We start from the raw sequence: 12,388 nt of genomic DNA on the forward strand, positions 1-12,388 counted from the left end.
ACATTCTTTATATATTGATTTAGTAGTATATTATTGAGTGGAGACTTAAGGGATTTTATGCTTTAACTTCTTATGTACTAATGTATTTGTAAATTTAAAATGTGGCTCTTGGGAAACTCAGATAATCTTTAGCATATTTCCAGTAAGGCATAAGACAAATATAAATAATAGAAGGACTAAATGTGGGACAAATAAAAATAAGGCATAATAGCTAAAGTCTATTACTCAGTGTGCAATTGATGAGTATGCACTAGAGCCTTACATTACAATATAAGGCAAATTAATTTACATAGAACCACTTAAAGCCAGTTTGTCCTGATACGGGTTTTCTAGGTATATGGAAAGGGGAGAAGAGAAAGTGTTTAATTTTTTTGTGTGTGTGCTTGCCAAATAAAAGGAAATCAATGTGTCACAAGTGAATTAGATATATGTCTGTTCTTTATTATTGCTGCAACAACTGCTTTTTGAGTAAATGAAAAATAAATTAGGTAACCTGTTGAGTTAACTTGCCAGCTAGAGCATCTGAAAACTTAGCAATTTCTCCAAGGGAGTGATGGGCTAATGAAAGCCATTCTTTTGTCAACAAGACGGTGAGAGGCAGTGGCAATCTATATTGGATTAACCATAGTTATTACTGTGTACCTAAACTGGCTGAGATGAACCTCTAAAGGAGATAATGGCAGAGTGGCAGTTCATTAGCCTATATAGGCTAATTAAACATCTAATTAGATTCTTACAAGGAAATACCTTCATGTGATTATGAGTCCAAAGTGGCTCAGCAAGCCTACAAATTGGATTATCTGGATCTTAAATTCTTATAAAAATAATGGTGTTTGAAGAGTTAGCTTGGTCTCAAAATTGTAAATGATAAACTTAGGACTTAATTAGATGTCACTTATTTCCTGCTTTATTTATTAAGTAGTCAATTCCGGGATCCCTATTTTCCTTTCTTACTGCAGTTTTAAAATCATTAGTATATACTGAGAGCTTACTATAAATCAGATACCAAACTAAGTAGTGAACCTGCATTATATTGCTACATCTTTACAACTGTACTATGAGGCAGGGGTCCTGATTCCTCTTTTAAGCCATGAGAAAACTGAGCCTTGAGAGTTGAGTACCTGTTTCACATTGTCACAGTTAGGAAGTAATAGAACCTGGACACTGTCAACAAGTAGACCATGTTCTACACCAATGCAAAATACAAAGTCATTTGGTATTAGCTTAATAATTCAATATTCTTTAAATTTTATTGGTTCTCATGTTTCTCAATACTATTATCTTCAAGAGGAATTTATAATTATTTCTTATTTACCTGCCTTTTTTTTTTTTTTAACTATAATCTAACAATTTGGTGCAGGCTTTTGGCACAACCTAATTTCTTTGGCCAGACTGAGACCTAGAGAAGAGTGCTCTTAGGATCCTGATGGTTTATAGCAAGATTTCTCAACTATGTATTATTTACATTTGCACTAAATTATTCTTTGTTATGAGGGATTCCCCTGTGCATTGTGAAATGTAGTCATGCCAATAACAAACTTCCTCCTTTCTCTGTCCCTAGTTGTGACAACCAAGAATGTCTCCAGACTTTACCAAGTGGTTTCTTTGGCAAAAATTACCTTGGTTGGGAAACATGGTTTATAATGTCAAGAAATGGTCTTATTATTATTATTATCATTATTATTATTATTATTATTATTATTATTATTATTTTACTAATTACAGCAATTACCAACACTATGTTATGGCTAAAGTTCTATACAGAGGTTTCCAAGGAAAAATTGCATTAGGCAGAGTTAAACAAGGAAGAATGTTATCAAAAGTATTGCAATAGGGAAGAAAGATTGAACTCAACTCTACAGAAACAAACGGGAAAAGAATTGTTAAGGACCGTGGGTGAGCTAGTGAAAAAGTACTGGGAGACCTTGGTGGGGAGGTTGGTCCTTGTGCAGTGTGATTAGACCATCTTTGTTTGCTAACTGATGCTTGTGCAAATTCAACTCCTACCTACCCTCAGAGCCTGGGAGATAGGGGTACTATCTTTATTAATGATTACATTTCAAAATAATGGCCTGTAGATTCTTGAGAAAAATATTCCAGGGTTGAAAAACTGGCAAGAGGGTTGGAGAAGATTTACATATTAAAGGACTAGGAAAATAATTTACAATTATAGGGGACCTAGGTGCCTCAGTCCGGTAAGCATCTGACTCTTGATTTTAGCTCAGGTTATGAACTCACAGTTGGTGAGATTGAGCCCTGCATCAGGCTCTGCACTGGGCATGCAGCCCTTAAGATTCTCTCTCTCCCTCTCTCTCTCTTTCTCTTTCTCTCTATCTCTCTAAAATAAATAAATAAACTTCTAATGAAAAGAATTTACAAGTGTTTTAAAGAAAATATTCTATGACAAAAGAAGTTGGGGGGTGGGGTGGGGCTTGTAGTCAGAAAGAAACCTATCTGAAGTTTAGTCAAGATGATGAGGCAAACCCATTCAGGTGATGGCTACAAAAATGCTTTTATACTTAGGATGAATTTAGGACATGTCATTTTTAAGTCAGTGGTTGCACTGGGATTTATGCAACCATCACACACACTCAGTTAAATATGTCTGTGGAAGGATCTGGTGTTGGTTCCTGGCCTGCTTTATTGCCCTTGCTTATGCCTACCTAAATTTCCATATCTTCATTTTATAGAGCTGACAACTTACAACCAGAGATTCATCAGTTTTGAGTTTAAACTACCATTGCTCTCAGCAAATGATGATCATCAATTTTCCAAACTGAGATCCATTTTAAACAGTTGTAAACATTATAGGTTAAAAGAACAGGGCAGGTGCCGTCTTCCTTATTTTTTAGTCCTAAAGCCTAACACAGAGTAGGAGCCTAATAGTTGTTTGCTTCATACATGGATGACACCTGGGTCTCTATTTTCATAGTTGTACAGCTGTGTCAGAGTTGTCTTAACTCCTACCTGGGAAGTGCTCAGAAAAACAGAAAGTGTTTTGCTGCCTGGGGGAAGTTTTCTAGATTTATTCTCTAGAGGTACTGGGACACAGAAGATATGCCAATGTCCTGGATTGTGACAGATTTCAATGATCAGTTCATTCCACAGTAATTTAATCAGCTGCTACTGATAATTTAACATGAACAAGATACTGTACTAAGCACTGGGAATTAAAAGGCAAGATTCCACACCCTTAAAGTACTCACTATTTCACAAGAGTCTGACTATAGTCTAGGATATGATATTGAATGATGGATGGGGTTTAAGGCTATGGGAGCACAGAAGAAAATATTAGTTTACCTGGAGTCATTATGAAAGGTATGGAAGCATGACCATAGAAGGCAAGACCAGACGCTAGGCAGAATTTCAAGAGGGTAACATATGTGAACAATGTTGGAAAAAGCAGAGAGGAGAAGTAATGGTTTCTTAGGATACCAGTCAATAAGGCATAATCACGAAATAGCCTTGTTATTTCTCTTGCCACGGCATATTCAAATTCATTGAATTTCCCATCTCTGCCACTGGAGAGTATCTCAAAAAGATCCCAGATCTTTCCAGGAAGAATAGTCATTGTGTATTAGAACTGAATTTTCTAATATTAAAATTATAGTAGAATCATATATCATAACTTTCATCTCTAATTCAATTTAAGCCTACTCCCATCTTTCCAGCTGAATTCTGATGCAAGAATTCCCCAGACCAACAGTGGGGAAGGAAGGGAGGGTGTTATCTATTTGCTCACTTTTCCTCCATTTTGCTCTTAAAATTCTTTTTTTCTCCCAACTCTGCTGTTATGGGTCTTCCATGGTTGGAATGGGGGTAGGAATCAGAGGTGAAGGAACAGTTGTAAACATTACAGGTTAAAAGTGCTCCCCTGTCTAGTGCTCTTATAATCTGCCACAAACCCTGAGTTTTAGATGCCCAATAGCTATCTCTTTCTGTAATGGAATGCTTCTTGAACATAGTCTAGAAATGGGGAGGTGAAAATCCCAATCTTCCTCTCTTCAAGGCTAGCAAGTTTCCTAAAAAGCCCAATTATCTTACCAACTTTAGATGAACTGGTGATAGGTGACAAAGAAAGAAGGTAAAGACAGGTTTAGATTTATCTCAGCAAGTCTGGGTAGGGGTGTCTAGTAACTCTCTTTAGAATGTGTCAAGAACATTTATCATCAACCATCTTTAATTTTAGGACCTGAGACATGACTCTGTGGCAACTGAAACTTTCCCTTAAATATCCAGCTACATTTAAATTTGTAGAATATTTATTGCTTATAGAGTACTAATATACATCAATGACAATGAAGTGTGTTAGAATAAGCCTGGGACTGGAACTAGACTTACCTAACATCAAAACAAACTTTTGGCGCTCATGTAAACTATGGGAATATTAGTTCCTTTATCTGCAAAATGGGGCAAATAGAACATACTTCTCAGTATTACTGTGTATAATAATAGTGCCTGGCATCCAGCGGGTTATCAAAAAATGTGAGTTAACATGTTCACTATTTGATCCAAATGGCACCTCTTTGAGTAGGTATTGCAAGAATTGTTTGGGAAACAAATAGAGTGTCTGGGCATAGGAAAATCATTGCATTTAGGTGAGGGATTGGCTTTGGGGATCTTGATACCATGTTAAGAAATTTTAACTTTGCTGTACCCAATCAAAACATAGGAAGGAGAATTTAAAATATGAGGAAAATTTCAAAGCACTTATGCTTGAACCTCAAAATCATCTTGCTTTCTACATGTCCTCATTTTCTCTAACTGGTACTGAAATTTCATTGATTTATAGTAACTATAATAAAAATGACATTAATAGCTTGGGGCGCCTGGGGGGCTCAGTTGGTTGAGTGTCCAGCTCTTGATTTTGGCTCAGGTCATGATCCCAGGGTCATGGGATCAAGCCCTGAGTCAGGCTCTGCACTGAAAGCATGGAGCCTGCTTGGAATTCTCTCTCCCCTTCTCTGTGCCTCTTCACCCCTTCTGTCTCTCTCAAATAAATAAACATTAAAAATTATATTAATAGGCAATATTTATTGAGCACTCAATATGTACCAGGCACTGTGCTAAGCAGTTTAATTGAGTAGTCACATTTTATTCTCACAATAAAATGTATTCTCTTGCTTCATGAATGAGGACATTTTGAGTTTGGAATAGTGAACAATGCAATGGAAGTCCTACCTCCAGTTAGTGACCAGGCTGAACACGAACTCTGGTTGTCCAATACTAATGCATGTGGGCCCACTGCCTCCCTGTTTTTTCCTAAACATACCCACAGAAGATTTCCTTAGTCACTGAGAGAGCTATAAAGACAAGAGAGTGATTACCATTTCTAATTTTGAAAAATTATATTCATGTGTAATTTTGTATATATGTATACTTTTTCAATTTTTAGTAGTTTTCTTTTCTATTCTTTTTTTTTTTTGCCTGATTTTTTTTTTGTTCTCCTTCATCTTCAACACCAATCACCATACAAATCACCTCAAATGTGGAAATTGGTGACATCCTAACATTTATCCTTCCATGTTTCCAATTTATATGGCTGTATAATGATATAAATATGTTTATGTGATTTGTAAGCATTTTTATTATTATTAAAAGATAAATTATTAAAATTATTAAAGTTAATAAAATTATTAAAATTATTAAAAGATAAAGTATATTTTATACATTTTTCTGTGCCTTCTTTTTCTGATTCAACGGTACAATGTGATGTAGGAGAGGAAAAACTTTTTCCTCTACCTATCTTAGGTTTATTGGTGGAGGTCTTCTAAATTACACTGACAATGAAACAGATTAACAACAGAAAAGCAGTTTATGTTAATAAACTGGTTTTCTTTCCTCTTAGGCAACTTGTTCTTTGTGTTTTTAAGCTCATGTGATTTTCTTTGTTTTCAGACTTGTGTAATTTTAATTGCAACAGGCCTAGGAATATGTCTTTTCTTATCAGTGAAGTCTGCAACTTGGTGAGCCATTTCAAATGCCCATTTAGGTTATTCTTCACGTTAGGAAAATTCATACTTGCCAAAACATGAAAGCAATGAAGATGTTTTATTATGTCATCATTCCTTTGTATGTGAATGGAGAAAACCATGGTACATTCAGATAATGGAATAGCATTTAGTGCTAAAAAGAAATGAGCTATCAAGCCATGAAAAAAAAAAAAAAACAGAAGAAACTTAAGAAAGTTCCTGTTTCTGCACATCCTTGCTAGCATTTGGTACTGTCAGTATTCCAGATGTTGGCTTTTCTAATGGGTGTGTAGTGGTATCTCATTTTAATTTCCATAGTGATGTATTATGTGGAACATCTTTTCATATGCTTCTTTGCCAGTTTTTTTGTATATCTTCTTTGATGAAGTGTCTGTTCAGGTCTTTTGCCCATTTTTTAATCAACTTAGTTTCTTATTGTTGAGTTTAAGAGTTCTTTGTATATGTAGATAACAGTCCTTTATTAGATGTGACTTTTGCAAATTTATCTCCCAGACTATGGCTTGCCTTCTACTTATCCTGATATTACCATTCACAAAGCAGGTTTTAATGTTAATGAAGTCCAGATTATCAATTATTTCTTTCCTAGATTGTGTCTGTGATGTTTATCTAAAATATCATCTCCATACCCAAGGTCTAGATTTTCTCCTATATTCTGCTCTAGGAGTTTTATAGTTTTGAGTTTTACATTTAGGTTTAAGATTCATTTTGAGTTAATTTTCGTGAAGGGTGTGAAAGTCTGTACCTGGTTAGTTCCTTCCTTCCTTCCTTCCTTCCTTCCTTCCTTCCTTCCTTTTATTTATTTATTTATTTTTTTTTTGGCATATGGATGTCCAGTTGTTCCAGCACTAGTTCTTAAAGAGGCTGTGCTCTTTGCTCCATTGTATTGCTTTTGTTCCTTTGTCAAAGATCAATCAACTGTATTTATAAGGATCTGTTTCTGGGCTCTCTATTCTGTTTCATTGATGTATTTGTCCATTATTTTGCCAATACCATAATGTCTTAATTATTGTAGCTTTATAGTAAGTTTTGAAGTCAAGTAGTGTCAGTCCTCAAACTTTGTTCTTCTCCTTTAATATTGCAATGGCTATTAGTCTTTTGTGTCTTCATATGAATGTTAGAATTAGTTTGTCTATATCCATAAAATAACTTGCTAGGATCTTATTTGAATTGCATTGAATCTATAAATCAAGCTGGGAACGAACTGACATCTTGAGAGTGTTGAGTCTTTCTATCCATAAACATAGAATATCTCTCCCTGTATTTAGTTCTTGATTTTGTTCGTCAGAATTTTATAGTTTTTCTCATACATATCATGTACATTTTGTTAGATTTATACCTAAATATTTCATTTGGGAGGGGGTGCTAATGTAAATGACATTGCATTTCTAATTTCAGATTGTACTTGTAAATTGTTTGTATATAAGAAAGCAGTTGTCTTTTCTATATTAACTTTATATCCTATAACCTTGCTACAAGCACTTACTAATTTAGGAAGGTTTCTTTCTTTTTTTTTTTTTTAATTTTTTTTTTAACGTTTATTTATTTTTGAGACAGAGAGAGATAGAGCATGAACGGGGGAGGGTCAGAGAGAGAGGGAGACACAGAATCCGAAACAGGCTCCAGGCTCTGAGCTGTCAGCACAGAGCCTAACGCGGGGCTCGAACCCACAAACCGTGAGATCGTGACCTGAGCTGAAATCGGACACTTAGCTGACTGAGCCACCCAGGTGCCCTGGAAGGTTTCTTTTTTTGTCAATTTTTTCAGATTTTCTACATAGACTATTATGTCATCTATGAACAAATATAGTCTTAAATTTTTCTTTCCAATCTATATATATTTTATTTCCTTTTCTTGCCTTATTGCATTAGCAAAGACTTCCAGTACTATATTGCAAAGGAATGGTAAAAAGGGACATCCTTACATTGTTCCTTGGAAAGCTTTGAGTTTTTCACTCTTAAGTATGGTGCTAGCTGGAGGATTTTTGTAGACTTTTTTTTTTTTTTTACCAAGGTGAAGTTCCCCTCTATTCCTAGCTTGCTGAGAGATTTTGTCATGGGTGGAAGTTGAGTTTTGTCAAATGCCTTTTCTACTGTATTGATATGACCATATGATTTTTTTTCTTCTTCAGCCTATTGATTTTAAGGATTATATTAATTTATTTTGAGTATTGAACCTGTCTTGCATATCTGGGATAGATTCTAACTGGTCATGATGTATAATTCTTTTTATACTTTTTAAATTTCAATTTGCTAATATTATGTTGAGGATTTTTTCATCTATTTTCATAAGAAATATTGGTCTGTAGTTTTTTATCTTTTTAAAACTTTATTTATTTATTTTGAGAGAAAGAGAGCACACAAGCAGGGGAGGGGCAGAGAGAGAAGGAGAGAGAGAGAATCCCAAGCAAGCCCTGTACTGTCAGTGTTGAGCCCCATGTAGGGCTCGAGCGCTTGAGCCATGAGATCATGACCTGACCTGAAATCAAGAGCTGGATGCTTAACCTACTGAGCCCTCCCACCCTGGTCCATAGTTTTTTCTTATACTGTTTTGCCTGGTTTTGGTATTAGAGTAATGCTGGCCTGAAATATTTCCTCTGTTCCTCTCCTCTGAAAGCAATTGTGGAAAATTAGTATAATTTCTTCTAAGAGTTTGGGAGAATTCACTGGTGAACACATCTGTTTCTGCTTTCTGTTTTGAAAGGATATCTGTTATTGATTCAATTTCTTTAATAGGGATAGACATATTCAGAGGGTCTATTTCTTCTTGGCACTATCTTTCTTGATACTTACATTTCAAAGGGATGGCTCCTAGGATCTTGAGAAAGACATTCCTGGGTTGTAAAGTTGACCAGAGACTAGAAGAAGATGTATGTATCAAAGGAGTAGAGAAAGAATTGACAATTAAACCAATCCTTGAGAAGCCACTCAGCTAAATTATTTCTGTAATCACATGGTCTCAAGGGCAGAGAGGCTCAATTCACCTAATATACTTTATCTCTTGGTGTTCAGGAGACACCAGAGTGTATTAATCTTCTGAGAATGACATAGTATAGTTTATTGAGCCTTGCCCTTTGACTTCAGTGAAGTTCCTCAGAATTTTGCCAAGCCCAGTACTTTAAGGAAGAAAGTGTATTTGTGTTCTTTCATGCTTGTCCTCCCTGGTTCTGAGAGTGCTAGCTATTGGTTTGACTCAGAATTGGAAAAAACCTTAGAGTGTGTTGTGGAGACAAGGGAACTCCTGAATTTATTTTTGCTTTTTCTAGAATCTTCTCTGATTCTCAAAGAGAGTATCATAATTTCCAAGGTTATGGAGAGGCATGTTGGGAAAGCCTGAGACCAGGGAAAGGCTGAGACCCTGTCACTAGCAATCTCAATGAAAGTCATATTTTGGGATGATAGGGTTTTGGTCAGATCACAGGGACAAGGAAGGAAAAAAAAGAAGTAAAGGTAGGAAGTCTGTCAAGGTATAATAGTGTTTAAATAATTTCTTAACAGACTGCAAAGTTTTTGTTGTTGTTGTTGTTGGTTAAATGGAAGAACACTTTGGAGGATTGTTGGATTGATAATTGGTATCTTTCAGTGGTAATGACCTCTGTAGGATGATGGATAACATTATTTCCAGGACTACTTATTCCATGGGACACCTGAACAGTTACATGTTCACGTTTCTGGTAAAAGCAATTCCTATTCCTGCTCAGTATGTTTTAGACAAAAGATAGCTTATAAATAAAAATTACTAGAACTAAAAGCAAAAATATCTCATAACCTGTGTAACATAATGAAATCTTAGTTAGCCTCAGTGAGCCTGTCCAATTAAAGAGACTATAGGTGGGGTGCCTGGGTGGCTCAGTCAGTTAAGTGTGCGAGTTCCTCTCAGGTCATGATCTGGTGCTTCACAGGTTCCAGCCCCGCATCAGATTCTGTGCTAACAGCTCAGAGCTCGGAGCCTGTAGCCTGCTTCAAATTCTGTCTGTCTGTCTGTCTGTCTCCCTCTCTCTCTCTCTCTGCCCCTCCCCTGATCATGCTGTGTCTCTCTTGCTCTCTTAAAATATAAATAAAAACATTAATTTTTTTAAATAAAAAAATAAAGAGACTATAGGTTGTGTATATATTTAGATCGATACAATTAAAACCTGTTCTAAATTTTATTTTGCATGGCTGGAAACCATCATATTTCCCAATTTAACCTCCTTTTAATCAAGTGGTATATGCTAACAATAACTCCTTCTTGGGTATTTGGTTATTATTATTTTGCATGGTTGAGGCCTTGTTTATTATTTTTTTCTCTCTCAGAATGCTAGGTTGTTTGCTTCTTGGTAAGTCATAAACAACCAGAGCTTTTCTTTGTGGTATTAAACTTAACTCCAGCTCCCTAGATATGTTGAATGGTTTTTATAAAAAACATGTTTCCTTTATTCTTAAAGATCCAGGAATAAAGGAACAGCCTCTGTGTTATCTAACTACAAAGATGGTGATAAGCAGTCCTTACAGGGAGAAAAGTCTTTCCAAATACCTTTTCAAAATGCTTGGTTCATTTTGGAAAATTGCTTTCCTCTTTTAAAGCCTGAGATTAGATACTTACAAAGACACGCAAGTTTGCCTTCAGGTTGTCCTCTTTATATTTGACAAGTCTAACTCATAGTTTTGTCTTCTAATATTTAGGAAAAAAATTGTAAATTTTATCTTCTAATCTAAATTGGAGCATTTCAAATCAATTCCTTTTTAAATAGGTATATTATTTATAATGACAGTTGGCTTTTTCACAAAATGAGAGTCATCCCTAACTTTCTTAGTGGCTATAATTCTCTCAGTTTATTTTTGTGTCATTGCTTTGTGAGAAGTGACTTTTATTCATTAGAAGAATGATGTGATTGGACAGACTGGTAGATTTGAGTTATAGCCATATATTGCTTGAGTTGGCATTTTTGGACACTGACTTATTCTGCTGGTGAAATCACCCACAAAAAGTTAACATAAAGATTAAAAAAAAAAGTTGCAAAATAGAAATAAGCCGGTTATGGGCACCTGGGTGGCTAAGTCAGGTAAGCGTCTGACTTCGGCTCAGGTCATGATCTCATGGTTCATGGGTTCAAGCCCCACATAGGGCTCTGGAGTAACAGCTCAGAGGCTAGAGCTTGCTTTGGATTCTGTGTCTCCCTCTCTCTCTTGAAGCCCGAGATTATATACTTACAAAGACACACAAGTTTGCCTTCAGTTTGTCCTCTTTATATTTAACAAGTCTAACTCATAGTTTTATCTTCTAATATTTAGGAAAATGCATTGTAAAGTTTATCTTCTAATCTAAATTGGAGCATTCCAAATCAATTCCTTTTTAAATAAGACTTTTTAAATAGGTATATTATTTATAATGACAGTTGGCCCTTCCCCCCCCTCAAAAAAATGAATAAATATTAACGAAATTTTTTTAACAAAAGAAGCTGGTTATGTCATGATTTCAAGTACATTTAAAGACTTATAAATATAGCCATATCATATATGCATATTATGTCTTTTAACTGAAGTTTTGTCTTTTCATTTCATTTTCTTTTTCTATGCCAAATAGGTCACAGATCACATCATTTCGAATCGTGATATACTTAACCTTATTTGGAAAAGTTATTTATTTTCTCTACACATTTCAAATGGGTAGTAGTTAGATACCATGAGTGGAGGTAAACTTTTGCGTTCTTCTATTTGGCAATATGCTGACTATGCCGTAGACTTTCAGTGCAATGACTGAAGCCAGTGCTTACAGACTGGTCGGAGAAATTGAAGTCTACTATTGGAAAATGTTGCCTCAAGATAATGTTGAAAGAGCCCACAAAATTGAAAGCAAACCAAGAATTTAGGCCTACTTTTATTTCTGTAAGTGTAGCACTTTTATGGATGTAATTATTTACAACTTTGACTCTGATTTATTTACCCTGTATTTAGCCAATAAAGAATTTGCTTAAAATATACTTGAAATGAGGCAGAAATTAAACACAATGACACATTGTGTGGATTTAAAAGCCTGTTTGGAAGTCTTGGGGCTTCTTAATCTCTTCTGTATGAATTTGAGATTTTCATCATTAACAGATGGAGACTTAATTCTCTATTGTACTTTTTAAATGTAAATCCTTCAGAAGATAGTGTTACAAAAACATTTCAGCCTGGAAATTAGTTTTACTGAATATCAAGATAAATGTAATTTGGGCATATTGCATTGCTTGCTCCTTTGCCTTTCTGTGATTCTAACAGTTACAGTTAGGATAGGATTTCTGGGGCTCAGCATTGTTTATTTATTACCTGGTATTAGTCACAGCTGTAGTAATGAGATGTGACATGGCTAATAAAGTATCAGATTAAAACAGGCCTGTTTTAGATGGGCATGCTAGGGAAAACATTGTAATTATA

The 12,388-nt window shown here is 35.2% G+C and overlaps 1 protein-coding gene across 9 annotated transcripts in view; it reads left to right on the top strand.

The window, feature by feature from the left end:
* INPP4B (inositol polyphosphate-4-phosphatase type II B) overlaps nucleotides 1-12,388 on the top strand; it is a 753,803-nt gene that overhangs the window by 323,253 nt on the left and 418,162 nt on the right. The window lies entirely within an intron of this gene.

This window comes from Panthera tigris, chromosome B1, assembly GCF_018350195.1.
Source record: "Panthera tigris isolate Pti1 chromosome B1, P.tigris_Pti1_mat1.1, whole genome shotgun sequence".
NCBI lineage: Eukaryota > Metazoa > Chordata > Mammalia > Carnivora > Felidae > Panthera > Panthera tigris.